Source organism: Psammomys obesus, unplaced genomic scaffold (assembly GCF_907164565.1).
Source record: "Psammomys obesus unplaced genomic scaffold, mPsaObe1.curated_primary_1811, whole genome shotgun sequence".
NCBI lineage: Eukaryota > Metazoa > Chordata > Mammalia > Rodentia > Muridae > Psammomys > Psammomys obesus.
The window spans coordinates 7,407,153-7,433,044 of record NW_026590809.1 but is presented as its reverse complement, the minus strand read 5'-3'; the positions used below and the strand labels follow the sequence as shown (position 1 = coordinate 7,433,044).

Here is a 25,892-nt window from a genome sequence, read left to right as displayed (position 1 = left end):
AAAAAAAAAAAAAAAAAAAAAAAAAAAAAAAAAAAAAAAAAAAAAAATCCAAGGCCAGATGGTCTAACACAGAATTCTACCAGACGTTCAAAGAAGAGCTAAAACAATACTTCTCAAATTTTTACACAAAATAGCAACAGAAGGAACACTACAAATTTGGTTCTATGAAGCCACAGTAACCCTGATACCTAAACCACACAAAGACTCAACAAAGAAAGAAAATTTCAGACTAATTCCCCTTATGAACATCAATGCAAAAATATTCAATAAGATACTTGCAAACCAAATTTAAGAACACACCAAACACATCATCTACCATTATCAAGTAGGCTTCATCCAAGTGATGCAAGAATGGATCAACAATGGAAGTCCATCAATGTAACCCACCACATGAGCAAACTTAAAGAAAAAAAATCACATGATCATCCCATTAGTTGCAGAAAAAGCCTCTGACAAAATCCAACACCCCTTAATGATAAAAGTCTTAGAGGGATCGGGAATACAAGGCCTATACTGAAACAGAATAAGGGCTATATACAGCAAGTCGAGAGCCAACATCAACTAAATGGAAAGAAACTCAAAAGAATCCCACTAAAATCAGGGACAAGAGAAGATTGCCCAATCTCTCCATATCTCTTCAATATAGTACTAGAAGTTCTGGCTAGAGCAATAAGACAACTAAAGGAAACCAAAGAGATACAAATCAGAAAGGAAGAAGTTAAAGTTTTGCTATTCACAGATGATATGATATTACACATAAGCAACTCAAAAAGATTCCACCAGAGAACTCCTGCAACTGATAAACTCCTTCAGCAAAGTGGTTGGATACAAGATTAATTCAAAACAAACAAATGAAAATCAGTAGCCCTCATGTATAATGACAAATGGACTGAGAAAGAAATTAGAAAAATCATACCCTTCACAATAGCCACAAATAACACAAGTATCTAGGGGTAACTCTAACCAATGAATTCAAAGACATGTATGACAAGAACTTCAAGTCTCTGAAGAAAGAAACTGAAGAAGATACCAGAAGATGGAAAGATCTACCATGCTCATGATTTGGCAGGATTAGCATAGTAAAAATGGCCATCTTCATGCATGCAGAAAGGGGAGGGAGGGTGGGATCGGGAGGGGAGGAGGGAGGGGCTTATGGGGGGATACAAAATGAATAAAGTGTAATTAATAAAAAATTTTAAAAAGTTAAAAAAATGGCCATCTTACGAAAGGCAATCTACAAATTCAGTGCAATTGCCATCAAAATACCAACACAAATTTTCACAGACCTTGAAAGAACAATTCTAAACTTCATATGGAAAAAAAATTTAAAAAACCAAGATAGCTAAAACAATTTTATACAATAATAGAACTTCTGGATGTATCTCCATACCTGATCTCAAGCTACGCTACAGTGCAGTAGTAATAAAAACTGCATGGTAATGGCATGGAAATAAACACATTAGTCAATGGAATATAATCAAAGACCCAGAAATAAGCCCACATACCTACAGACACCTGATTTTTTTACAAAGGAGCCAAAACTAAACAATGGAAAAATAGACAGCATCTTCAACAACTGGTGCTGTTCTAACTGGATGTCTACATATAGAAAAACACAAATAGATCCATATTTATGTCCCTGCATAAAACTCAAGTCCAAATGGATCAAAAACCTCAGCATGAAACCAGACACACTAAATCTGCTAGAAGAGAAAGTGTGTAAGAACCTTGAACTCATTGGCACAGGAGACAACATCCTGAACAGAACACCAACAGCCCAGGCTCTAAGATCAATAATTAATATACGGGACCTCTTGAAAATGAAAAACTTCTGTGAAGCAAATGACACTATCAATAGAATGAAATGGCAGTCTACAGATTAGGAAAAAAATCATCACCAACCCTATATCTGACAGAGGGCTAATATCCAGAATATATAAAGAACTCAAGAAATTAGACACCAACAAACCAAATAATCCAATTAAAAATGGGGTATGAGTGAAACAAAGAATTCTCAACAGAGGAATATCTCATGGCAGAGAAACACTTAAAGAAATATTCAACATCCTTAGTCATCAGGGAACAACAGAAGCAACAAAAGCAAATCAAAACAACTCTGAGATTCCATCTTACACGGATCAGAATGGCTAAGATCAAATCTCAAGTGACAACACATGCTGGCAAGGATGTGGAGAAAGGGTAATACTTCCCCATTGCTGGTGGGAGTGCAAAATTGTACATTCACTTTGGAAATCAATCTGAAGCTTTCTCAGAAAACTACGAATAGCCATACCACAAGAACCAGCTTTGTGACTCCTAGGCATACACCACAAAGATGCTCCACCATACAACAAGAACATTTGCTCAACCATGTTCATAGCAGCTTTATTTGTAATAGCCAGAAACTGGAAACAACCCAGATGCCCCTCAACTGAAGAATGGATAAAGAAAACAGGGAACAGGACAGGAGCCTATCACAGAAGGCCTCTGAAAGGCTCTAGCCTGCATGGTATTGAGGCAGATGCTGAGACTCATAGCAAACTTTGGGCAGAGTGCAGGGAATCTTATGAAAGAAGTGGGAGATAGTAAGACCTGGAGAGCACAGGACCTCCACAAGGACAGCAACAGATCCAAAAAGTGTGGGCACAGGAGTCTTTTCTGAAACTGATACTCCAGCCAAGGACCACTCATGGAGATGGCCTGGAACCCCTCATGGAGGTAGCCTTTGGCAGTTCAATGCCCAGGTGGCCTCCATAGTAATGGAGACAGGGACTGTCTCGGACATGAACTGATTGGCTTGCTCTTTGATCACCTCCCCCTGAGGGGGGATCAGCCTTACCAGGCCATAGAAGAAGACAATGCAGCCACTCCTGATGAGACCTGATAGACTAGGGTCAGAGGGAAGGGGTGGAGGACCTCCTTTATCAGTGGACTCAGAGAAAGACAGGGGTGGGAAGATGAAGGGTGGGATTGGGAAGAGAGGAAGGAGGGAGGTACAGAGGGATACAAAGTGAATAGACTGTAATTAATAAAAATTAAAATAATTTTAAAAAGAAACTGTGGTACATTTACACAATGGAGTACTACTCAGCCATTAAAAAGAAGTATATCATGAAATTTGCAGGTAAATGAATGGAACTAGAAAAGATCATCCTAAGTGAAGTAACACAGACCCAGAAAGACATACGTAGTATGTACTCATTTATAATATGATTTTAGTTATAGTACAGGATAGGCATACTACAATGGACAGACCCCAAGAGACAAGTCCAATGAGCATCTTAGGCTTCATGTTGGCCCACTATTTAGGGGAGTATGAGATATCTCTAACATGGACTATGCTGCCTCCTTTTTGACCACTTCCCTTTGATGGGATTTCCCTTATAGGCCACAGGGGAGGAAGACAAACTCAGTCCTCATGTGAATAGATGCGCTGGAGTGTCTGGGTAGTGGGGCTCCCCTATTCTGAGTAATAACAGAAAGGGGATTCAGGAGGTAGGGTGGGACTGGGAGAAAAAGAGGGATGTCCTATGACCATAATATAAATTAAATTAATTAATTAAAAAAACACAAAAAAAATATATTTTGTTCACCTCTCTTTTGCCAGAACCCAGCACAAAACCGGTTAAATTAGTGAGTATTTGTGTAATTGGAAGAAAGAACAAATGGGTAGGTACTAACTCCTTCAAATAAATTATAGTCTTTGTTTAATTTCTTTATTAAATAGTTTAAATTTATGGTCTTTTTGGACTGTTAATGAAATGCAATGATCTGAGTAGCCTGTAGATAATAGAAAAGTTTCCTGAGTCTGGAAGCTGAGAACTCCACAATCAAGGTACTAGCAGACTCAGCATCTGATGAGAACACACAGACAGACTTTTCCTGTTTCCTCATTCAGTGTAGTGGGGGATGACTTGCTAGCCCTCTAGAATCTTTCTTAATCATGAAAATACTACCTTCATAATGTAATAAAATCTAGTGTTCCACCTCATAATGCCATCAATTTTGGTGTTAGGACTTCAGTTCCTAGCTTGAGCATCAAAAAAGGTTTCTTTAGACTGGAAAGTCCAGGTAGAGAGCTCCTGGCATGGTGAGATGTGGGTGTTTTACGCACCCCTTATTCTGCTTCCTTTGGTTGGTTTCATATTGGTACAGACTGAGCCATGCTTCTTTTCGGTGGCAAGATGGCTACACGAGCCCTCAGATTGGCATTTGTCTGCTTACTAGCCATAAAGCAACAAGCTTTTCCTTCCCAATAGGACCCTAAGTGTCTCAGAATTGCAAATCTTTGGTCTGAAAGCCATCCCTAAAGAAAGGCAGGAAGAATGCACCATGCTCTAACAAAGCAGCTTCCAAAAGGAAATTGAGTATGGCTACCAAAAGAGGAAATAAATGCCTAGCAGTTTTTTTTTTAAAGGGCTGTGCTGTCTATTATACATTCTCCCACCAGTCACCAGCCCAATGTGCTCTGTGCTGCTCTCTTGAGATTTGAGCTTCCACAGTGCTAACCACTTGCCTCTTTCAGCCTGTGTCTAAGGTGGCCACAGTGTTTGGCAATTTGTAGAAACTCAACAGTTATCTCATGTTCCCATGGACTATTCTGTTGAGTGAGCGTTGGTCCAGCTCTGATATCCTCAGTTATAGCATCAGTTTTCTCTCTTCTCCATGCTAAAGTTTAGAGGCTTCAGTTAAAGACACTCCCTTTTTCTCCACAGTACGTGACAAACTGAAATAATCCATCAGGCAATGGAGATGTTGAAGGTCACCCTCACCCAGTGCAGATGCTTGCAGCAAGCTATACCTGAGTGCCAGGAATGGGCTTCCTGGTGTAGTGTGTTCTAGTACTGGGCAGACTGGCTTTTCTAGCCACAAAGATCATGCTTACTTGAAGCTTTCCACGAAAAGCCCTTCAGCACAGAGGCTGCTTTCAGCGGGCAGGTGGACAAAGAGAAAAGTTGGGAGGGATCAGGTCAGGGGTGTCCTTCCTTCTCCAGAACTGGCCAGCTCTCCTGAAGGAGGAAGGATAGGCTATGAGAAAGAAGTCTAGCATCTTATACCTTATATGTACTGACATCCAAACAGACAGACAGAAAAGGAGTCATGTGCCCTAGCAGCACACACACAAACACACACACACACACACACACACACACACACACACACACACCTCCCACAGTTCTAAGAGCAATCTCTCCACATGCTGTTGCCTGAGATACAGCTTTGCATTTGGCCTGTCTGTACACACTTTTTGCAAACAGTCAGAAGGAACCATTGGAGATGCTGTTGCTCTTTAGACCTAGCCAGAAAGGTCCCAATGTGCAGCTCTTGTACAGAAAGGGAGTGTATGTAAAGAATACAGAGAGGAAAGGGCAAGGATCTGACCCATAAAACTAACTTGATGGCAGCTCCTTTTGTCTTCCAGAAAACAAAGTATACAAACTGCCAAAGATTTCTGCTGACTCGTGGCTTCTCTGCTTTTATATCAAGTGCTATTGTTCACCCTTGGGATTTATGGTAATTCTCACTCCCGAAGAGAGATCTCTGTAAAAACGCCCATAAACTTCAGCTGCACTATTTCAATTCTCCTCACTAATTATTTTTCTTCCCAGTTAGCCATCAGCAATTTTTAAAGTCAGAGGCTATTGCTTAGATACAGTGGGATATGAGACCTAAGATCAGGGATTCAGCCTCCACCTAATTAAGGGTAACTCAAGCAATACAGAGATAAGAACCTAGTGTGTACAGCAGAGTCCTCAAGGTGCCAAGGGAGACTGGGATAAAGCGAACAGTGGTACCTAACCTTGATGAGATAGCCATTCTCAAAGCTATCTATGAATACAGAATGACCCAGACACGCAAGCACATTTTAATACAATTATTCTTTGTTCAAGATTTTCCCACTACATCCAACAGAGTCGTCTTGATGAAGAGACAAGGGAGACATTCCTTTCTATTCTGGGTGTAAAGAAAAACTAGACTTTAATGACGAATTACTTTGTTTCCAATCCATGAGCTGTGAAAATCTCATGAACTAATCATGTCTTCACTTTATATTTTGCTTATCAGGAAATTGAAATCCAATATCGAGTCCACATCACATAGCTGTATAGCACTTAATAAAAGATATTTTATATACAGTCTTGGGCTTGATTCATCCATCTATTTATTAAAACTACCACAGTTTTAGAAAAAGTTCTGTATACCATCTCAGCCTGTCTGGTCAGATTTGCAGAAAGATATCCATCACTCTAGAAAGCTGGCAGTAGTGCACTCACAAACCAGAGTAGAGGGCTGAGATGATCTACCTTATCAGCTTGCGGTAGAAGGGACTTGACTACAAAGTGGATGAGAATAGAACAGCTTGGGTGCAGCCAAGAAGAATGACAGCATTCCAGAGTTGTATAGAAGTCATCAACAGGGATTTCCCAGTACCTGAGTTGAGACCGGGAGAGTGGAAAGAATTGGGGCATTTTGCTAACGAAGGTAGGCTGTTGGAGAGAACACAGACACTCTCTGATCTTTCCTGGTGGTGTTCATGCATGCTGTGTCATCTTTCTTAACAAATTGCACTGAGTGAACAGACACCCTGTGGCCTAGGGTGGTGCGGAGGGAATCTTGGGTAGTATGGAGGAAGAGAACAAAGCTATCAAGAAAGAGAGGCCTGCCCTACAGGTAATTGCAGGTGTGGCTCTGTGTCACTTGTGTGTCAGTAGGGGCAGAGAGGAGAGAGGCTGTGTCTACACTCAGTGTTCCAACCTGTGAACATCTGAATGATTAGTAGCCTAAAACTCCCTGACGAAAGCGAGCCTGCGACAGCCACCAACCCAGTGACACACAGGACCGGACCAGCTCCCAGGGCAGGGAGCACACCTGCACTAGAAGAACTGTACCTGGGACCACAGGCCCACAGGCTTAAGTGACCCAAGGCAAATGACCCTTTCACGGGGCCAAGCAGGCAGGTCCGGATGAGAAGCAGCAAGCCTGAGGTGAGACGACAACCAGTTTGATGCCATGGGGCCAGACAGGAAGCTAGCCTGAGATGACCACAGTCCAGCACCACACAGGCCAGTGTGGGGCCAGGCCATGCCCAAGATGATTTCTTCCTGGTGCCGTAATGTACGATCTGGGCATAGCACTCCTGAGACCACTCCTGAGATGACCCCAGACACTTAGAGATTCTGGGCCCCACTAAGAGGATCAAGCAAGTGGTGGAGAAATAGAAGCAAATAGAAACAGAAGGATGTGAGCCCAGTGAAAAGAGGCAGAACTGGAGACGGGAGGGTACTGAGAAACAGCCTGACGTGAGAACCTGGTGATGCCACGTGGGACCGTGGTGGAGTCTTGGCCTTGCTGTTACCAGGGGCCACATCTGGGTCCATGGTCCTGAAGTGGCAGGGGTCTGTTACCACCACAAGCCAGCCAGTAAGGGTTGCAGTCTGGGGACACATTGATGTTTGAACACTGTGAAGAACCAGCCCCATTCCTCACCTGAACATCGTGGGAGAGTTGGCCCTGGGGTTGTGAGAGCAGGAGAGCTGACCCCATGCCTAGTCAACTGCAGTACTCAGGAGAGTGGGTGCACACATTACAAGAGTAGCAGGTGAGCCACCCAAGGGTACAAGTGTAGAAAAGTTGGCCCTGCCAGTTGCCTCCTGTGTGGTGGCATGGATGAGGGAGAAATGCCCGTCACTTCCTTGCCACCTGCAGCAGGTCAGAGACCTGGCTCTGGGAGTATGAGAGCAGGAGGGCTGGCCCTGCACTGTGCCTGGGCAGCACAGCAGAGCTGGTTCTGGATGTAGGGGTACAGGTAACCCTCTTCTCCCCCTGAGCACAGGAGAGCCATCCCTGCCCCTTGTCCGCTGTCCAGTGACTTGAATGACGGAGAGATGGCCTCCTTCTGTTCCTCACCCATGGCCACCTATTTCAGGCAGGAGAGCTGGCCCCGGGGTCACAAGTGTGGGAGAACTGGCCCTGTCCCTCACCAGCTGCAACACTCGGGAAGGTGGCGAGAGCACAGCCCTGCACCTCACCTGGGCAGAGGATAAGGCTGGCTCTGTGAGTCAATACCCGTGAGCCAGCCCCAAGGGAATGAGAGCAGGAAAGCAGGCAGGGTGACAAGCTCAGAAACCTCTCAGGCCCAAATCCAGAGCTTTGAGTTGGCCTACCCCAACATCTATCCCCTCTATGAACTGAGGGACTGCATGAAGTGACCGGCCCTACAGATTCAAAACTACAGGAATTCCATGACAGGGAAACAACAGAGCATCTGAGAGGAGTCTCCATCTTCTCTCCATGAGAGAAGCAGAAGCCAGAGGCCTTGTACCAGACCAATGAGTCAAAGCACTGAACATTTGCAAGCAAAGAAGTATAGACACAAGGAATACTGTAAGATATACTGTGACACACTGCAGCTTCCACATTACTTTTTTCTTTGTTGGGGTGGGGTTTGCAAGGGTATAGGACAGGTACAAGGGGAGGAGGGGATAAATGGAACTGGGGTGCATGATGTGAAATTCACAACCAATAAATTTAAAAGAAAGAGAAAGAGAGGAAGCTGGAGCTGCAGCCAGAGCAAGGTACCTGTAAGGATGGAGTTGGGAAGGAGAGAAGTACTTCCACAGAGCGTGTACCTAGATGTGTCTCTTAAGCTTCATAGTCAGAATTCAAACACTACACTTCAGTCTGGAAACCAACCTGGAAGGAGCAAGACAGTGGGCCAGTTGTGGAGGGTCTAACATGCAAGAGAGAATGCTTTGTTCTTGGCACCTAGTTAACATCCTTCTGTGTGGAGTGGGATATAGGAGTCCTTCTCCTATACCACACTGCTCATCCACCTAGACATACAGTTCTTGCAGATACCTTACAACTACCTCCTTGTCCTCATTCCTCTGGTTGCACTAGCAAAGCAGATCTATGTTCCAGCTCTTCCCCCACCGCCACCTAACCAGACCACTGTCACCACCTGCCTGGACAACTGGCCAGACCTTTGTACATCTTGCAGTAACCCATTGTTTCCTATGTAGCACATTCTCCAAGCTGTGAGTGGAGGAGTGGGTTAATCACACTTTCTTGAATACAGACTTCTCCACTGGCTTTCTGTGGGCCTTGGAATAGAATTCAAGCTTCCTCCTTTAACTCACAAGAACCCTAGCCATGTACGTTACTACTGTCATAGTTCCTCTCATGTGCTACAATTTGGCTACATTATCCCTCTTTATATCCTCAACATGTCTTTCTAAAGCAGTGGGTGCTGCCTCTGTGTACATCTCTCTTCTTTCTCTTTCCTGCTCTCTTCCCTGTAATTTCCTCCTTGCCATTCAGGCTTCACCTTAAGTAGAAAAGATTCACTAACCACCTGGGACAAAAGGGACAGGAAATGGAGAGAGAACACACACATACCCGATGCCCTCATATCTAATGTACAAGAGGGAAGCAGACCAGATAGATGTAGGAAAATTGATGAAAATGGAGATCATTATATTTTTTAAAATAACTGCAATTCTGAATGACAATGTGTGTGTGTGTGTGTGTGTGTGTGTGTGTGTGTGTGTGTGTGCATGTGTGTATGTTTGTGTGCTGGAAGGGAACTATGAGAGAGGAAGAAGAGACCTTAAGGGAAGGAGACAGTAGAAAGGAGAGAATAATGGAATACACGTGGGATGGAAAGAAAAGAGAGGCCTGTTTGGGAAAGGGGACCAACAAGAGCAGGGCAGGGAGTGATGGGTAGCAGGGAAAGGGATAAGAAGAGAGTGGCATGTGTGACAACGCCTTAATGAAAGGCGGGGCTTTCATGGGCTAACTAACAATTCATAACAAAACACCTTTTTAAAGAAGAGGAAAGAAGGAAGGAAGAACTGAAAAGGAGAAAAGAGAAAGAAAAAAGGAGTTAAAAGGGAAGTCGCCAAGAAAAGGCACTCTGGGAGATTGCTTTGGCACCCTGCCTCTCTGATGTTTGGAAAGAAGCATTCAGAGTCATTAGTTGCCGAGCAAACTGACAGATGAGCCCTAGGCCACAGCTCTAAGCACCTGCTTCTCATCACACAAACTATCCCTAAGAATCCCATTGGTCCCTCTGTGCCTGTGACTCCCAAGGTAGGTCCATGAGAACTTCAGAGCCAAGAGGTCTAGTCAGCAGAGGAAATGGCACCCCTGCCATATCCTGACAGGAGGGCAGTGGCAGGTATCCTGAAAGCATGTAGGATGCAAATGACCTCAAGAAGAATGGAAAAGAAAAGTATTTCACATCTAATGTTTCCATTGAAGAGCTTTTCTCACATCAAGCTTCCAGCTACAACAAACTAAAAACAGAATATTGCTTGTTTGTGCATCCTCTAAAGCTACCACTGATTAGCTACCACTGATCTCTGTTAAGCTGCCAAACAATTCCCTTTAATATCAGGGCTTCTTGGAATCTAAAACCCTTTTGAAGTAATCTTTATCATATCCTAATGCTAAAAAGAAAATGAGGAGGAGGAGTACCACATAGTGAGCCTGTGACATATGCCAGAGACTGTTATAAGCATCTTCTGGGTATTAGGATATTGTACCTTTTTAATTTTCCTACAAGTATTCTCATCCACTTTATAGAACAAGAAACTAAAGGCACAGAAAGATGAGAAAACATGGACAAATTTATATAATAAGTAAACATCCATTTTTCTCAATAAATATATCTAAAAGAACAAATGACCTAACCCAGTCACCTTACATATCTTCACCTTGCTTTTATGAATTTTGAAATTGTTATTTCACAATTATTGACCCTCTGCATGTCAACATAGCTTAGTGAAGTCATACAACAGCAACATAAGCTAGCCCATATGTTTGGTGTCCCTACAGGAAATAGTAGCTCTGGGAGCTAAAACCATTTGTTTCCCTAGCTATGGGGGGTGGGGGTGAACCCACATCTGCCTAGCTCCTTCAGAAAAAAAAAAAAATAGTAGATTTTTTTTCAATTCTTGGGTGAGGCTTCTAACTTCTTTCATGTCTTTCCTTGTCCAGCAAAAATCCCCAAGAGCATAATTCAGAGACCCCAGAACCCAGAAACCCACATCCTGCTTTCCCTGTGGCCCACTTTCTCCACAACATGTTCTGACTGTTTGTCCATGTTCCCTCAGAAGGACAACTCAGCTCCCACTTTTTCAGTTTCTTCCCAACAACCCAGGTTCCATCGTCCTCTAATGCCCAACGTTAAAACCCTCGCATAAAAGCACAGGATTTATTTACTCCCAAAGATGCCCTCCCAGTCGAGGACATATATGTCTGTCTCTCTAGCTGTGCCTTTTGTATCTTTCCCTTCAATTACCATACCAAACTATCAGACATTCGAGCAGGGAGGCCCTTGAGAATTTCTTGGGCAGGAGACCTTCTTTTTCTACTGAAATTCTAAACTGAAGGAAGGACAAAGGCTTAGCAAAAACCTCACACACTAACCAGACTAGAAGAGCACCAAACCCTGAGTCTACCCTCTATTCCCAAATATACCTGACAACTTTGATTGCCCTCATTTTCTAGAGTTGCCCATTAAAGACTAATTGGACAGTGTGGAGAGATTATCACTCACGCTACACAACCAAAGTAGCTATGAAGTTCACAAACCCAGACAGTAAATCCTTGTGATTAAGAAAGGCTGGATACGGAGGTGCAAAGTAAGCAAGCTAAAAATAACAATTGATTTGTGTGGAGTCCTTGGTATTTAACAGGCATCAACTTTTTTTTTTTTTCAGTAGAATACCTTTGTCTGTATTTAGGGTGTTTTTTTTATTAATTACACTTTATTCACTTGTATCCCCCCCTATGTTTCCCTCCCTCCTTCCATCCCAATCCCTCCCTTCCTCCACCCTCTGCATACATGCCCCTCCCCAAGTCCACTGATAGGGGAGGACTTCTTTTCCTTCCTTCTGATCCTACTCAATTAGGTCTCATCAGGAGTGGCTGCATGGTCTTCTTCTGTGGCCTGGTAAGGCTGCTTCCCCCTCAGGGGGAGGTAATTAAAGAGCAGGCCAATCAGTTCATGTCAGAGACAGTCCCTGTTCCTATTACAATGGAATCCACTTGGATACTGAACTGCCATGGGCTACATCTGTGCAGGGGTCTTAGGTTATCTCCATGCATAGTCCTTGGTTGGAGTAGCAGTCTCAGGAAAGACCCCTGGGCTCAGATTTTTTGGTTCTGTTGCTCTCCTTGTAGAGTTCCTGTCCCCTCCAGATCTTACTGTTTCCCACTTCTTTCCTAAGATTCCCTGCACTCTGCTCAAAGGTTGCCCATAAGTCTCAGCATCTACATTGATAGTCTGAAGGGCAGAGCCTTTCACAGGTCCTCTGTGTCAGGCTCCTGACTTGTTCCCTCTTTTCTCCTTCTTCTGATGCCCATCCTCTTTGCTTTTCTGGATAGGAATTGAGCATTTTAGCAAAAGTCTTCCCTCTTGATTAGTTTCTTTAGGTGTACAGATTTTAGTAGGTTTATCCTATATTATATGTCTATATGAGTGAGTATATACCGTGTGCATCTTTCTGCTTCTGGGACGGCTCACTCAGGATGATCTTTTCCAGATCCTACCATTTACCTGCAAATTTCATGATTTCCTTGTTTTTTATTGCTGAGTAATATTCCATTGTGTAGATATACCACAATTTCTGTATCCATTCCTCCACTGAGAGGCATCTGGGCTGTTTCCAGCTTTTGGCTATTACAAATAAGGCTGCTACAAACATGACTGAGCAAATGTCCTTATTGTGTACTTGCGCCTCTTTTGGGTATATGCCTAGGAGTGGTATGGCTGGATCTTGAGGAAGCGCTATTTCTAGTTGTCAGAGGAAGCACCAGATTGATTTCCAGAGTGGTTGTACCAGTTTACATTCCCACCAGCAGTGGAGGAGGGTTCCCCTTTCTCCACAAACTCTCCAGCATGTGTTGTCACTTGAGTTTTTCATCTTAGCCATTCTGATGGGTGTAAAGTGAAATCTTAGAACTCAAGAAGTTAAACAGCAACAAGTCAAGCAATCCAAATAAAAAATGGAATACAGAGCTAAACAGAGAATTCTCAATAGAGGAACATCGAATGGCAGAGAAACACTTAAAGAAATGTTCGACGTCCTTAGTCATAAGGGAAACGCATCAACTTCTTTAATACTCATAGTAAGCTCCTCTAATATAGCTCTAGTACTTACAGGCTGAGTATCCTAATCAAAAAATCCACAGTCTGAAATGCTCCAAAGTTCAAAATTCTTGGAGGACAGACAAGATACTAAAAAAGGCTGCTAAGAAAGGGAGAATCTATCTCCTCCAGAGAGAGCCCCCTAATAGGTCACGTAAGTGGACACCCTAAGATTATTTCCAAACACATACACACAGAATAACACTAAATGTACTCAGCATGTTAGACTTACTTATAATTATATATTCATATGTAACAATAAATAAATAATAAAATAAAACAAAACAAAGTCCTGAATTTGAGAGGGGAAATATGGGAGTAGTTAGAGGGGAGAAGGAGGCAGAAATGGTGCTAATATTGTATTCATGTATTAAACTCTCAAAACTTAAAAAAAAAATGGCGTTTGGGGTGATCATTTATTTTGTTTTCTGTTTCTTTGTTTGTTTGTTTGTTTCGAGACAACATATCTCTATATAGCCCTGTTCTGTGTGCTGTCCTGGAACTCACAAAGATCTGCCTACCTCTGTGGTAATAGGCACCGGCTTGACCACGAATCACATAGTGTGGATGGAGGAGGTCACCCAGGAACCTGCCAGCTGTGTGGCCAGCCCACAACTGGAGCCAGCATAGTGTGTGAGAATGTGGTAGTCAGATGGGAGAGAAAGAGAGGTGGAGCAGCTTGAGCATTATGAAGAAAGATGGAACTGGAGATGTAAGGGTGGAGAGAAGTAGCCTGTTGTGAGTGTTCATCCCTGTACGTGGGGCCATGGTGAGCTCCCAGCCCTAGCTGCCACTGAGGACCATGTCTGAGTCTATGGCATGCAGTGGCAGGGGTCAGTGTCAATGTCCATCGATGTTACCACTCAAGAACATGGGGATGTCCCTAATCAGGGCAGCCACTGGGGCCCACCTGGATATCCTGGGACTATACAGGATTCCTCACCGGATGTGGCACTCTGGAGAAATGGCTCCATATATCACGACTGACAGCACTCGGGAGAGCGCCCACTGCACCTTGCCCAGGCCTCTTCCTGATGGCAGAAGGGTGGGTAACTTGGCTCCGAGGGTGTGAGTGTGGTAAAGTTGACCCAGTCACTCATCTGTCACACAGTGCCATACATGGGCACAGTGGTGATGCACTCCCCTTTACCATTTCTGACAGTCAGGAAGCTGACCACAGTGTCATGTGCTCTGGGGAGCTAGGCCTCCCCCTACCAGCTGCAGGACTTGAGAGAGTTGGCCCAGAATCTCACCTGGACAACACAGTGGAGGTGGCACTGATGGTGAAGGCATGGGTGAGTCAGCCCTGAGGGTGTGAGAGCAGGAAAGCTGTTTCAGTACCTCCCAGGCTGCAGTACTTGGGGGAGTTGGCCCCACGACTTGACTGAGCAGCAAAGTAGACATGGTTCTGAAGGTGTGGGGCAGGCAAGCTGGTCCCAAGGGCATGAGAGCCTCCTGCTAATGGTGGCATAGGATGGCCTAGCCAGAGCAGTGCTGGAGAGCTTGCCCTGGTGGTACAGATAGGGAAAGCCAGTGGGCTAAATAGCTCTGCTACCACCTGAGCCCAAATCCAGAGGTCTGAAATGGCCCACCCCAAAATCTACACCATCTGTGAATTGTTGTGATTTGTGAAAGGGTAAATTCTACTGATTAAAAGCTGAAGGATCTCCATGACACAGGACAACAACAGGATAACTGGGAGGAGTCCCAAAGATGATCTAATATTGATAATGTCACAGAAACCAGAGATTTTTAAACAATGACTAATTGCAATGAACATTCATTTGCAAGTAAAGAAGTATGTACAGGGGGATATACTGTGGGAAACACTGTGATATACTACAGCTTGCACAATGAGATATTTTCTAATCATTGGGTTTGTTGTTGTTTCTCTCTCTCTCTCTCTCTCTCTCTCTCTCTGTGTGTGTGTGTGTGTGTGTGTGTGTGTGTGTGTGTGTGTGTGTGTTTTATTGTTGGGGGAGTTTGTGAGGGCAAAGAGCAAACATGAGAGGATAGAAAGATGAACATGACTAGGGAGTATGATATGAACCTCACTAAGAATCAGTTAAAACTGTGTTCCCTAGTAAGGGGAGCAGGGGCTGTTTCTGGCATGAACTCAGTAGCAGGCTCTCTGATTACCTTCCCCTGCAGGGTGCACCCTTGCCAAGCCACAGAGGAAGACAATGCAGCCAGTCCTGATGAGACCTGATAGGCTAGGGTCAGATAGAAAGGGAAGAGGAACTCCTCTATCAGTGGAATAGGGGAGGGGCATAGAGAGAGAAGGAGGGAGGGAGGGTGAGATTGGGAGGAGATGGGGGAGGGGGCCACAGCTGGGATATAAAGTAAATATATTGTAATAAATAATAATAATTAATATAAAAGAGTACAAAGAAGAAAAATAAAGAAAAAAATTTAAGTGTGTCTGTGTCTGTGTAGGTGTGTACTATTTATCTCAAAATAAAAATGGAATCAAAAAAAGTTTAAAAAAAACCTGAAGCCCTCTGATCCTAAGCATTTAGAATAAAGAATACAAAACATATAACCATTCACACACAAAGATAAATAATTTTACCCAAAGTCACACAGCCTCTTAGCTTATTCTTCTCTTGGCCATGAACTTCTTGAGGAAAGGTCACTGTCTTGTTCACTTTGCTATACCCACTGCCCAACGAGGCAGCAAAAACGAAAAACATTGGCCTGAATTCAAGTGAACTAAATGACTTTTATTACATTATAGGGAGAACATTGCCATTGTCATATTATTAACTGGGCAATCAAAGGACTCTGGCTTCATCCCATCCCTTCTCAGAACAGATAAAAGGAGGTAGAGAGCATCATCCATGTCACTGTGTTGCCACAGTTGGTACTACTATCAAGTTTGCTCTGGTGCACAGAAATGACCAACAGCAGTGGCGATGTTATTAGCAGCAACAGGGAAAACAAACCCCAGTGGAGCTGGTTAGACTGTGCATGCACAGAAAAGACCAGACACAAGATCTAGAACGAAAGAGAATTCATCTGCTTAGAACAGAGGAGAAATGACATGATGTCATATAGGCCAGAAATTTTAAAAAAGGGGGAAGGTCCAAGATGGTGGTGCCAAGAGGACACTGTCTGATGAGCAGAACAGTAGTGACTGCTTGGTGACCAAGAGACCAAACTGTAGGCCCTAAAACACCAGCGACTGTGTTCCCCAGGTGAGAGGAAACCCAATGGTGTGGGAAGCAATAGGGTCCATTCTCAGGTCACACAGCTAAACCCCAGGTCTCAGCAGGCACTCGGTCACCAGCCCAGAGCCACACGCCTGTGTGCTCTGATCACCATCACAGACTGAACTGTGGGCTCCACAACACCAGAGACTAGGTTTTCCAGTCGAGAGAAAACCCACGGAGAAGAAAGCAATCAGGTCCGACCAACCTCAGGTCACCCAGCCAAAAGCACCTAATCCTCTCTTCTTCCTGGAAAAGGTCCTGAGCTCCAGCAGGCAGTCAGTCACCAGCCCAGAGCCACATGCCGGAGCATGCTATTTACCATGCCAGACTGAACTGTGAACCCCAAAACACCACAGACTGTGTCTCCCTGTCAGGAGGAAACCCCAAGGTGAAGTAAACAGCAGGTCCAACCTCGGGATAATCAGCTAATCCCCAGAAAGTTCCCCTGTTCCTACAGGCTCTAGGCTGTAGCCGCCAGTCACACAGGTTGAGCTTTGGAGCAGCATCTGGGGGCTGACTGTGTGGGTCCTAGGCTTCTGTAGGTCTGAGGTTGGAGTTCTGTGCCCCAGTACCCAAGAGGTGATCGGTGGCAGGTGAGTGCAGCACACAATGACACTAAAAGATGTCATGAATCAAATGGACCTAACAGACATCTACACAACTTTTCACCCAAACGCAAAAGAATTACCTTCTTCTCAGAACTTTACCTATATCCCCTAAGGAAATAGAAGCAGTCATCAAAAGTCTCCAATCCAAAAAAAAGGCCAGGGCCAGATGGTTTCAATGCAGAATTCTACCAGACCTACAAAAAAAGAGCTAACACCAATACTCTTCAAACTAATCCACAAAATTGAAACAGAAGGAACATTACCAAACTCATTCTATGAAGCCACAGTCACCTTGATACATAAACCTCACAAAGACCCAAAAGAGAACAGAAACAATCTCCCTTATGAACGTTGATGCAAAAAAATATCAACAAAATACTCACAAACCTAATCCAAGGACACATCAAAGATATCATCCACTCTGACCAAGTAGGCTTCATCCCAGGTATGCAGGGGTAGTTCAATATATGGAAATCCATCAATGTAATCCACCATATAAACAAACTGGAAGAAAAAAAAGACGAGATAATCTCCTTAGATGCTGAGAAAACATTTGGTAAAATCCAAAATTTATTTATGTTTAAAGTCTTGGAGACATCAGGGATACAAGGCACATACCTAAACATAGTAAAGGCAATATACAGCAAGCCTAAGCAAAACTAAATCAAACTAAATGGAGAGAAACTTCAATCAATCCCACTGAAATCAGGGACAAGGCAAGGCTGCCCACTCTCTCCATATCTCTACAACATAGTACTTGAAGTCCTTGCTAGAGCAATTAGACAGTTAAAGGAGATGAAGGGGATTCAAATCAGAAAAGAAGTCAACATATCACTATTTGCAGATGATATGATAGTATACATGAGTGACCCCAAAATTTCTACCACGAACTCCTGAAGCTGATGAAAACCTTCAGCAAAGTGGTTGGATACAAAATTAACTCAAAATAATCAGTAGCCCTCCAGTATACAAAAGACAAAAGGGCTAAGAAAGAAATTAGGGAAACAACACCCTTCACAATAGCCACAAAGGACATAAAGTACTTGGCTGTAATTCTAACCAAACAAGTCAAAGACTTGTATGAAAAAAATTTCCAGTCTCTGAATAAAGAAATAGAAGTTATCAGAAGATGGAAAGATCTCCCATGCTCATGGCTTAGCAGGATTAACATAGTAAAAATGGCCATCTTACCAAAAGCAATATACAGATTCAATGCAATTCCCATCAAATCACAATTCTTTACAGTTCCCATCACAATTCTTTACAGACCTTGAAAGAAAAATTCTTAACTTCATATGGAATAACAAGAAACCCAGAATCGCTAAAACAATCCTCTACAATAAAATATCTTCTGGAGATATCTCCATCCCTGATCTCAAGTGGTACTATAGAGAGTCAGTAGTAATAAAAACTTCATGGTACTGGCATAGAAACAGAATGGTGGATCAATGGAATTGAGTAGAACACCCAGAAATAAACCCACACACTTATGGACACCTGATTTTTGACAAAGAAGCCAAAACCATACAATGGAAAAAAGACAGCATCGTCAACAATGGTGCTGGTTTAACTGGATGCAAATAGACCCATATCCATCACCCTGCACGATATTAAAGTCAAAGTGGATCCAAGACCTCAACATAAGACCAGACACATAAATCTGTTGGAAGAAAAAGTGGGGGAAGTACCTTGAACTCATTGGCACAAAACGCAATTTCCTGAAGAAAAAAACAAAAACAACAACAACAACAAAAAAAAAAAACAAAAACACCAACAGCCCAGGCTCTAAGATCTACAATGAATAAATGGGACCTCGTGAAACTGAAAAGGTTCTGTAAAGCAAAGGACACTGTCAACAGAACTAAATGACACCCTACAGAATGGTAAAAGATCTTCACCAAATCTACATCCAATAGAGGGCTAATATCCACAGTATATAAAGAACTCAAGAAATTGGACACCAACAAACTAAATAATACAATTAAAAATGGGCTTCAAAGCTAAACAAAGAATTCTCAACAAAGGAATATCGCATGGCAGAGAAACGCTTAAAGAAATGTTCAACATCGTTAGTCATCAGAGAAATGCAAATCAAAATGACTCTGAGATTCCATCTTATACCAATCAGAATGGCTAAGATCAAAAACTCAAGTGACAACACATGCTGGAGAGGATATGGAAAAGGGGAACCCTTCTTCATTGCTGGTGAGAATGCAAAATTATACAACCACTTTGAAAATCAATTTGGTGCTTTTTCAGAAAATTAGGAATAGTGCTACCTCAAGATTCAGCTATACCACTCATGGGTTTTTACCCAAAAGATGCCCACCATTCAATAAGGACATTTGCTCAATTATGTTCGTAGCATCTTTATTTGTAATATTCAGAATCTGGAAACAACCAAGATGTCCCTCAACAGAGAAATGGATGCAGAAATTGTGGCACATTTACACAATGTGCTGAATACTACTCAGCTATTAAAAACAAGGAAATCATGAAATTGCAGGCAAATGGATGGAACTAGTAAAGATCATCCTGAGTGAGGTAGCCCAGAAACTTCTGTTTCTGGTACAGAAACAGACAGGCATGGTACACACTCACTTACAAGCAGATATTAGCTGTATAATATAGGATAGCCATCTACAGACCTAAAGAAGCGAAACACTGAGGAGGACCCTAGGGAGGATGCTTAAATCTCATTCATAATGGCAAACAGTATAAACACCAGAGCAGTGGAAGAGAGGAAACAGGATGGGAGCCACTGAAAGGCTCCACCCAACAGGGAATCAAAGCAGATGCTGAGACTCACAGCCAAACTTTGGGCAGAGCACAGGAAATCTTATGAAAGATGGGTTAGGGAGGAGAAGGACATGGAGGGGACAGGAGGCCTACAAGGAGACCAACAAAGCTAAAAGATCTGAGCCCAGGGGATCCTGCAGAGACTGATGAACCAACCAAGGACCATGCATGGAGAGGACCTAGACCCCCTGCTCAGATGGAGCTGATTGGTAGCATAATCTCCATGTGGGTTCCCAGCTAAGGGGAGCAGGGGCTGCCTCTGTCATAAACTTGATTGCCTGCTCTTTGATCACTTGCCCCTGGCAATGTGGTCTTGCCAGGCCCCAGAGGAAGAGGATTCAGGCAGTCCTGATGAGACTTGATAAACTATGGGCAGATGGCAGAGGAGGAGAACTTCCCTTCTCAGTGGACCAGGGGAAGGGGATGGGGGGAGAGAGGGAGGGTGGGGCTGTAAAGAGTTTGGGGAGGTGGCTTCAATTGAGATATATAATGAATAAATTCTGAAAAAATTGAGCTAATTTTTTTTTAAGTACTAGGGTCTCCAGCTCCATCCAGTTATCATAGGGAAGACTATCTATGAGGTTCAAGGCTTGTGTCTGCCAAAGACTTGCTCTGTGACCTTGAACAAGTCACTTAGCCTCTCTGGGCCCAAGTTTTCTCAGGCATATAATGAGATAGTTCAACTAAATTATCTCCAGACCTCCTTCCAGGTTTAAATAATAACCACTCTAAGCAACTGGAAGCCAAATGTCTTTCAGCCCATCTGGCTTCTTGGTAGGGCGCTTACTGGGAGCTTTCTTAGGGGCATGACTAAGCTCTCCGAAGATGATAGCTTTGGGAAGCATTGGTTAACTGTAACAATAACTCATAGTATGGTAGTTTTTACCTTTTCATGCAGATTCTCATTGCTTCTGCTCAGAAGCCCCATGAGTTTGGTCACCTCCTTCGCTGCAGAAATCTTAAGTGTATCATTAGTTACTCAGCTACAAGTACCAGCTGGCAAGACCCATGGGTTAAGGAAAAAGATGCTTGCCAAAGTCTAGAAGCAGGCAGTTACAGTAGTAAAAGCAGAAACAAAAACAGAATCGTGTGCTTTCTCCGGGTACCACATCCTGTTAGTCATCAATACTCCCCCTCAAAGCTCCAGCTTCCTTTCCTCACTGCTCATGGTAACATAGTGTCACATGACCAGCCACTGCTACAAGGCAAGACAAACTGGGAACGCTGTTTCCTGCCAGTGTTGATTTGCTAGGACTGTTGTAAGCCAGAGCAACTAGCCGGAGAGCTTACAAGGTGCCTGTTCAGGGTCAAAGTGTGGCTTCCTTTCCAGGCTGAGAATTCAAGCTTTATTCCAGGACTCTAGCCTTCCCTGTTGGTGGCCATCTACTCTGTTTCTTTGTCTTCTCTCATATGTGTCATTGTGTTTAAAGTTCCCCTTATTTTTTTTATTTGTGTGTATATGTGTGTGCATGTTCATAAAGGTGTACAAGCATACATGTGGGTTCGTGTGCATATTTGTGTGCATGCGTATGGAGGCCAGAGGCCACTGAAAGCTGTCTTCCTCAGTCCCTCTCTACCTTACTTTCTGGCTAACTCAATCTGGAAGTTACTGATTTGGCTATGTTGCTCCTGTCTCTCCCTCCCCAGTACAGGGACTACAGGCACTGTTGCCACCCCCAGCTTTTTCGTGTGGATTCGGAGGCCCTGAGCCAACACCCTTGTGCTGGCACAGCAAGCACTTCACTGACTAAGCCGTCTTTCCAGCCTAATTGTTTCCCTTTTTATAAAGGCACCAATCATACCGGATTTAGTCTCCCCTTTAGTGGCTTCATGTTTACCCAATTACATTTGCAAATATTCCCTCTCCTAATAAAGTTACTTTCTGGGGAGCTTCAATATATAAATTTTGAAAAAACACAATTCAAGCCCAAATTGTGGAGGCTACGAGGTTAAGGGAGATGAGTCAGTGAGCACTGTCTGTGGTCAACTGTTAAAGGGTTTGTTCAAACCTAATAAGCAGCAAGGCTAGGATTCAAATCCTGAACTATGCTGGAAGGTTACAGCTCTTTTTAAAAAACAAAATTCTCTCTCCCTACCTCCTTCCCTTTCTTCCCACCTTGCTCTCTCCTTCCCCCACATCTGTGTGTGTGTGTGCCGCTGAGCCATCTCAGTACATAGCAGATCCATCTAAGTCATCTGCCTCTCCTGTGGCCTCTAATAACTAGAGACTGTTGTGTGGAATGGTTGAAGAACACAAGTCTGTTTATCTGATTTCATTTCCTAAATCTATGCATGTTATGCAGCCTTGAACCAGTTGCCAAATATGTTTCTAGCTTTGGTGAAAGAGAGACTCATTCAAAATGTAGTAACTATGAACCCGAGTCCCTTGTTTGTCAGGTGTTGTTATCATAATGACAGTGAACTAAATAGAATTAAACAGGCTTATCAAGTAGTGTAAATTTGAGAACCTGATGAAATGAGCCATATCAATAGAAGACTAGCATACAGAATGCACTAGGAAATGTTATTATCTAAGCAATGCTCAGGCTCTCTCTCAAGTTTGCTTTAATCTCTGTCACTGCAAAAATGGGAGTGATGGTTGTGAATCAGTCATGGACCCTGCTGCTGGCAACTTAAAACTGTACTCCTCACATTCTGATGTGAGATATGTTCTTCAGACAAAAGACAGAAACCACATGTCCCTGGATGCTCAACAGAGCAGAAATGATAGAGAGGCCATACCAGTGGCCGGAAGCAGTGGGCAGACAGGAAACTGTGACTCCAAGTTCAGCATTCACAGTGAATGTGGCCAAAGCAAGAGAGAACTTGGAATCCTCAGAGAGACAGTAATAAAAAAAAAAATCTATTTTGAAACTCTGAGTCCAGAATAATGTTTTAAGAGGGGAAGGTAAGATCCGTATCTGAAGAGGAAAGGAAAGACTAAATGAGTACGACCTGGGAAAAAAAAGAAAGAGAAAACTAACATTTCATACTCCACTGCTAGATACTGGACACTTCATATCCTATGTCTACATGACTAAAAAAAAAAAATCTATAGTAGATTTTTCTTCTACAAGAAGAAACATTCAGATAAACCCCAGATATAAATTCCAGCTGCATCATTCAACACTAAATCATGTGCTATCTCTGAGAGACTACTTAGCCTCCCTGAACTGGTTTCCTTATTTGTTAAGATAAAGCTAATGGCAGGCAGGAGAGATGGCTCAGCAGTCAAGAACATGCATTGCTCTTGAAGAGGACCTGTGTTTGGTTCCCAGCACCTTTGTCATGTGGTTTACAACCATCTTCAAATCTAGCTCTCTTCTGGCATCCACAGGCACCAAAATGAATGTGCCCCCATCTTTACCACTACCCCCACCATAGACACATAAGTAAAAATAAAATGTTTTAAAGGTTAAAGATAATAATGTTCAGCACATACAATAAATAAAAAATAATGAAAGTGTGCAGTCAATAAAGCATGATTGCTCCTGCTGTGGAGTTTGTCCTCACTCTTTCTGCTTCTGCTGCATCAGTGATCAAATATATTTTAATGGAAAAGAACAAGTTAGGTTACTCTAAGACATTTAGTGAAAAGCCTTCTTGGCCGTTTACATGAGTAAATGTATCCTTCATCTCTGAGCATATAGGACAGATACCAGGATATCCAGAGCACTTCAGCTAGTTAGTTTATACAAATGAAGCAAATGGTTTAAAGGGAAAACATAAATAATAAAGAAAGCTCCAGATGAGCTAACAGGTGAGATAAGAAAGCCACTGTGTAATTGGCTATCAGTACTGCCAATCACATTAAGTCAAAAGAAGGCAGGGTTTCTAGAATCTACATTCCCTTCTTTATTCACTTTCCCATTTCGACCCACATCCTGTGATCCTCCAAAAACAAGAAGAAAGGTTCAGCTCACTTCACATGAAGAATATCCTCGACAATGGGCTGCTAATACTACCGTTTGATGTACTAGTACCCTGAGCAAGACTAATACCCTTATTTTAAATCAAATACCTCCTAATAAATGTCTATCTCTGGGTATTCTGAACCTCTTATTCAATGAGAATAAATTCTATTCTTGGCAAGGGTAAAAAAATGGAGCCAAAATATTCTCCAGTAACTATGTATACTAAAGCACAGGGAATGTAGGCAATTTGCTATGAGCAGTAGGCCTATATTTTGAGGTCACAGGCACCCATGCCCAAAGACTATGTTTGATTGTAACTTACTCATCTCCTTTATGAACAGACAACCCATATAGTCAGATCCCAGGACTAAGCTGGGAGCCTAGGAAGATAAGCCTTCCAGACATGCATAAATAATAACAAAGGCTACCTTACAAATAACTACAACCAATGCTTGATCCAGTGCTGATTGTTGAGCACCGGATTTATTTAATCTACAGCATGAGTGTGGACTGGTATGAGACCCAATGTTCAGAAGAACCTAAACTTAAAGCACTCGGGTAGCAAAAGTGATATCTGTGACTGTTTACTAAGACAAAGACATAGACATAGAGGCAAAGAATGCAGACTCTCAACCAATACATGCTAGTTTGTGACATTCATACCCAACTGAGTTACTGTGTAAGACTGATCAGAGAGAACTTCCAGGATCCCTAAGACCCATCATTAGCCTCTCCCAGAAAATTCTAGTAAAATTGGTATTGTTGTCCTTGGTGAGCACTCTTGCTACACTAGAAGGCAAACCCAAAAGCAGGGATGGTAAGAAAGGCAGTGTGTCTGGAGCAGGGGTGCGCCAGGGTGAAGGTGCAGTGGAATGGTTTCCTTTGTCAATTGCACAGGATCTAGAATCATCTTAGAAATTGATTTATGGGCATGTCCGTAAGAGATTTTCTACATTAGGTTAATTGAAGAGGGAAGACCCACCCTAGCCACAACAATAAAAGAGGGAAAGCAAGCTGAAAAAAAAGCATCAATTTTTGTATGTTTCCTGACTGCAGATGCAACATAACCAGCTCCCTCAAACTCCTGCCACTGTGAGCCAAAATAAAACTTTCCTTGCTCTAGCTACTTTTGTTCAGTATTTTGTTGGAGCAAAGAGAAAAATAATATAGAAGTCTATTAATTGTTCCACCCTACAGGATTATCTTCTAAGTTAACACATCAAATGCAGCTCAAAATAAGAGAAGAAGGAAGGACAATTTGTCTCTTGGCTCTTATATCCCATTGGCCAAGAGTAATGAAAGGACATAAAGAAAAATGCCAAGACCAAGGCAGCTGAATCTTCAGCAACAAGAGAAGGGCTGTGGATTAGTCAATTCATAACAGCATATAATAATATAGAGTGGGGCCTGAATGAAGTTGATCAGAATCCATACAGCACAACCAACCAAGGCCCTGTAAAAAAAGAAACACAGGGCCCCTTGTTCAAAACTTGCTATATTAAAACAGCTATAGGAGAATATAAATGAAGCTCAGCGCTCTTCTAAGAATAGAGTCCTGTCTAACTACCCATTAATCACTAAGCCATTAAAGCAGGCTGTCACCTAGAATTGATCATTACTGGGGCTTGAATAAAAGACCCTAAGCAGATGATCAGGTGAATCTCAGAGGACCTGCAGTGTCTTTGAGGATAGATCCAATGCAGGGGACAAGCTAAAAGGGGAAGACCCAAAATTAACATGATTATGGAAAACTGTCTTGTTTTATTGTTTATGGTTTCTGTCTTGTAGTTTCTTAGCAGTTTCCAGAGCCTGTTATTATGGGTCATCAGTTGTTGGCTTGGATGGAGCTCATTGGCAGACCAGGTAGTAATTGTAGAGATCACCAAGTTGGGAGAGGATGAGCAGATGGGATCAGGTCTTGAGGAAGTCATTAGGCACTATCTAGAGACACATGAAGATAGAGAATGAAAGCTTCAGTCATGTTATTTGTTTCACTCAAGTACCAGGTAAAAAGGTGTCTATTGGCTATAGTGGTTGTATTGTCCACAAAACACAACTGTATCTGTGTCCAAAAGACAATGGAAGACTGCTTCTGAAATTAGAATGTCCTTAAAGGAAGACTGTTTTGCACAGTTACCCAGTTTCTCTGTTATCCAGTTGGCCAAGGTTCTCTTACACTTCCAACTGAGAGGACCTGACTAAC

General features: G+C 42.9%; 1 non-coding gene across 1 annotated transcript; it reads left to right on the top strand.

Annotated features, from left to right (window-relative positions):
* Positions 1–6,660: 6,660 nt before the first annotated feature.
* Positions 6,661–6,790, top strand: LOC129678361 (small nucleolar RNA SNORA17). Its single transcript, XR_008720357.1, has one exon. It is a non-coding gene; the product is annotated as a small nucleolar RNA SNORA17 (small nucleolar RNA).
* The last annotated feature ends 19,102 nt before the right edge of the window (positions 6,791–25,892 follow it).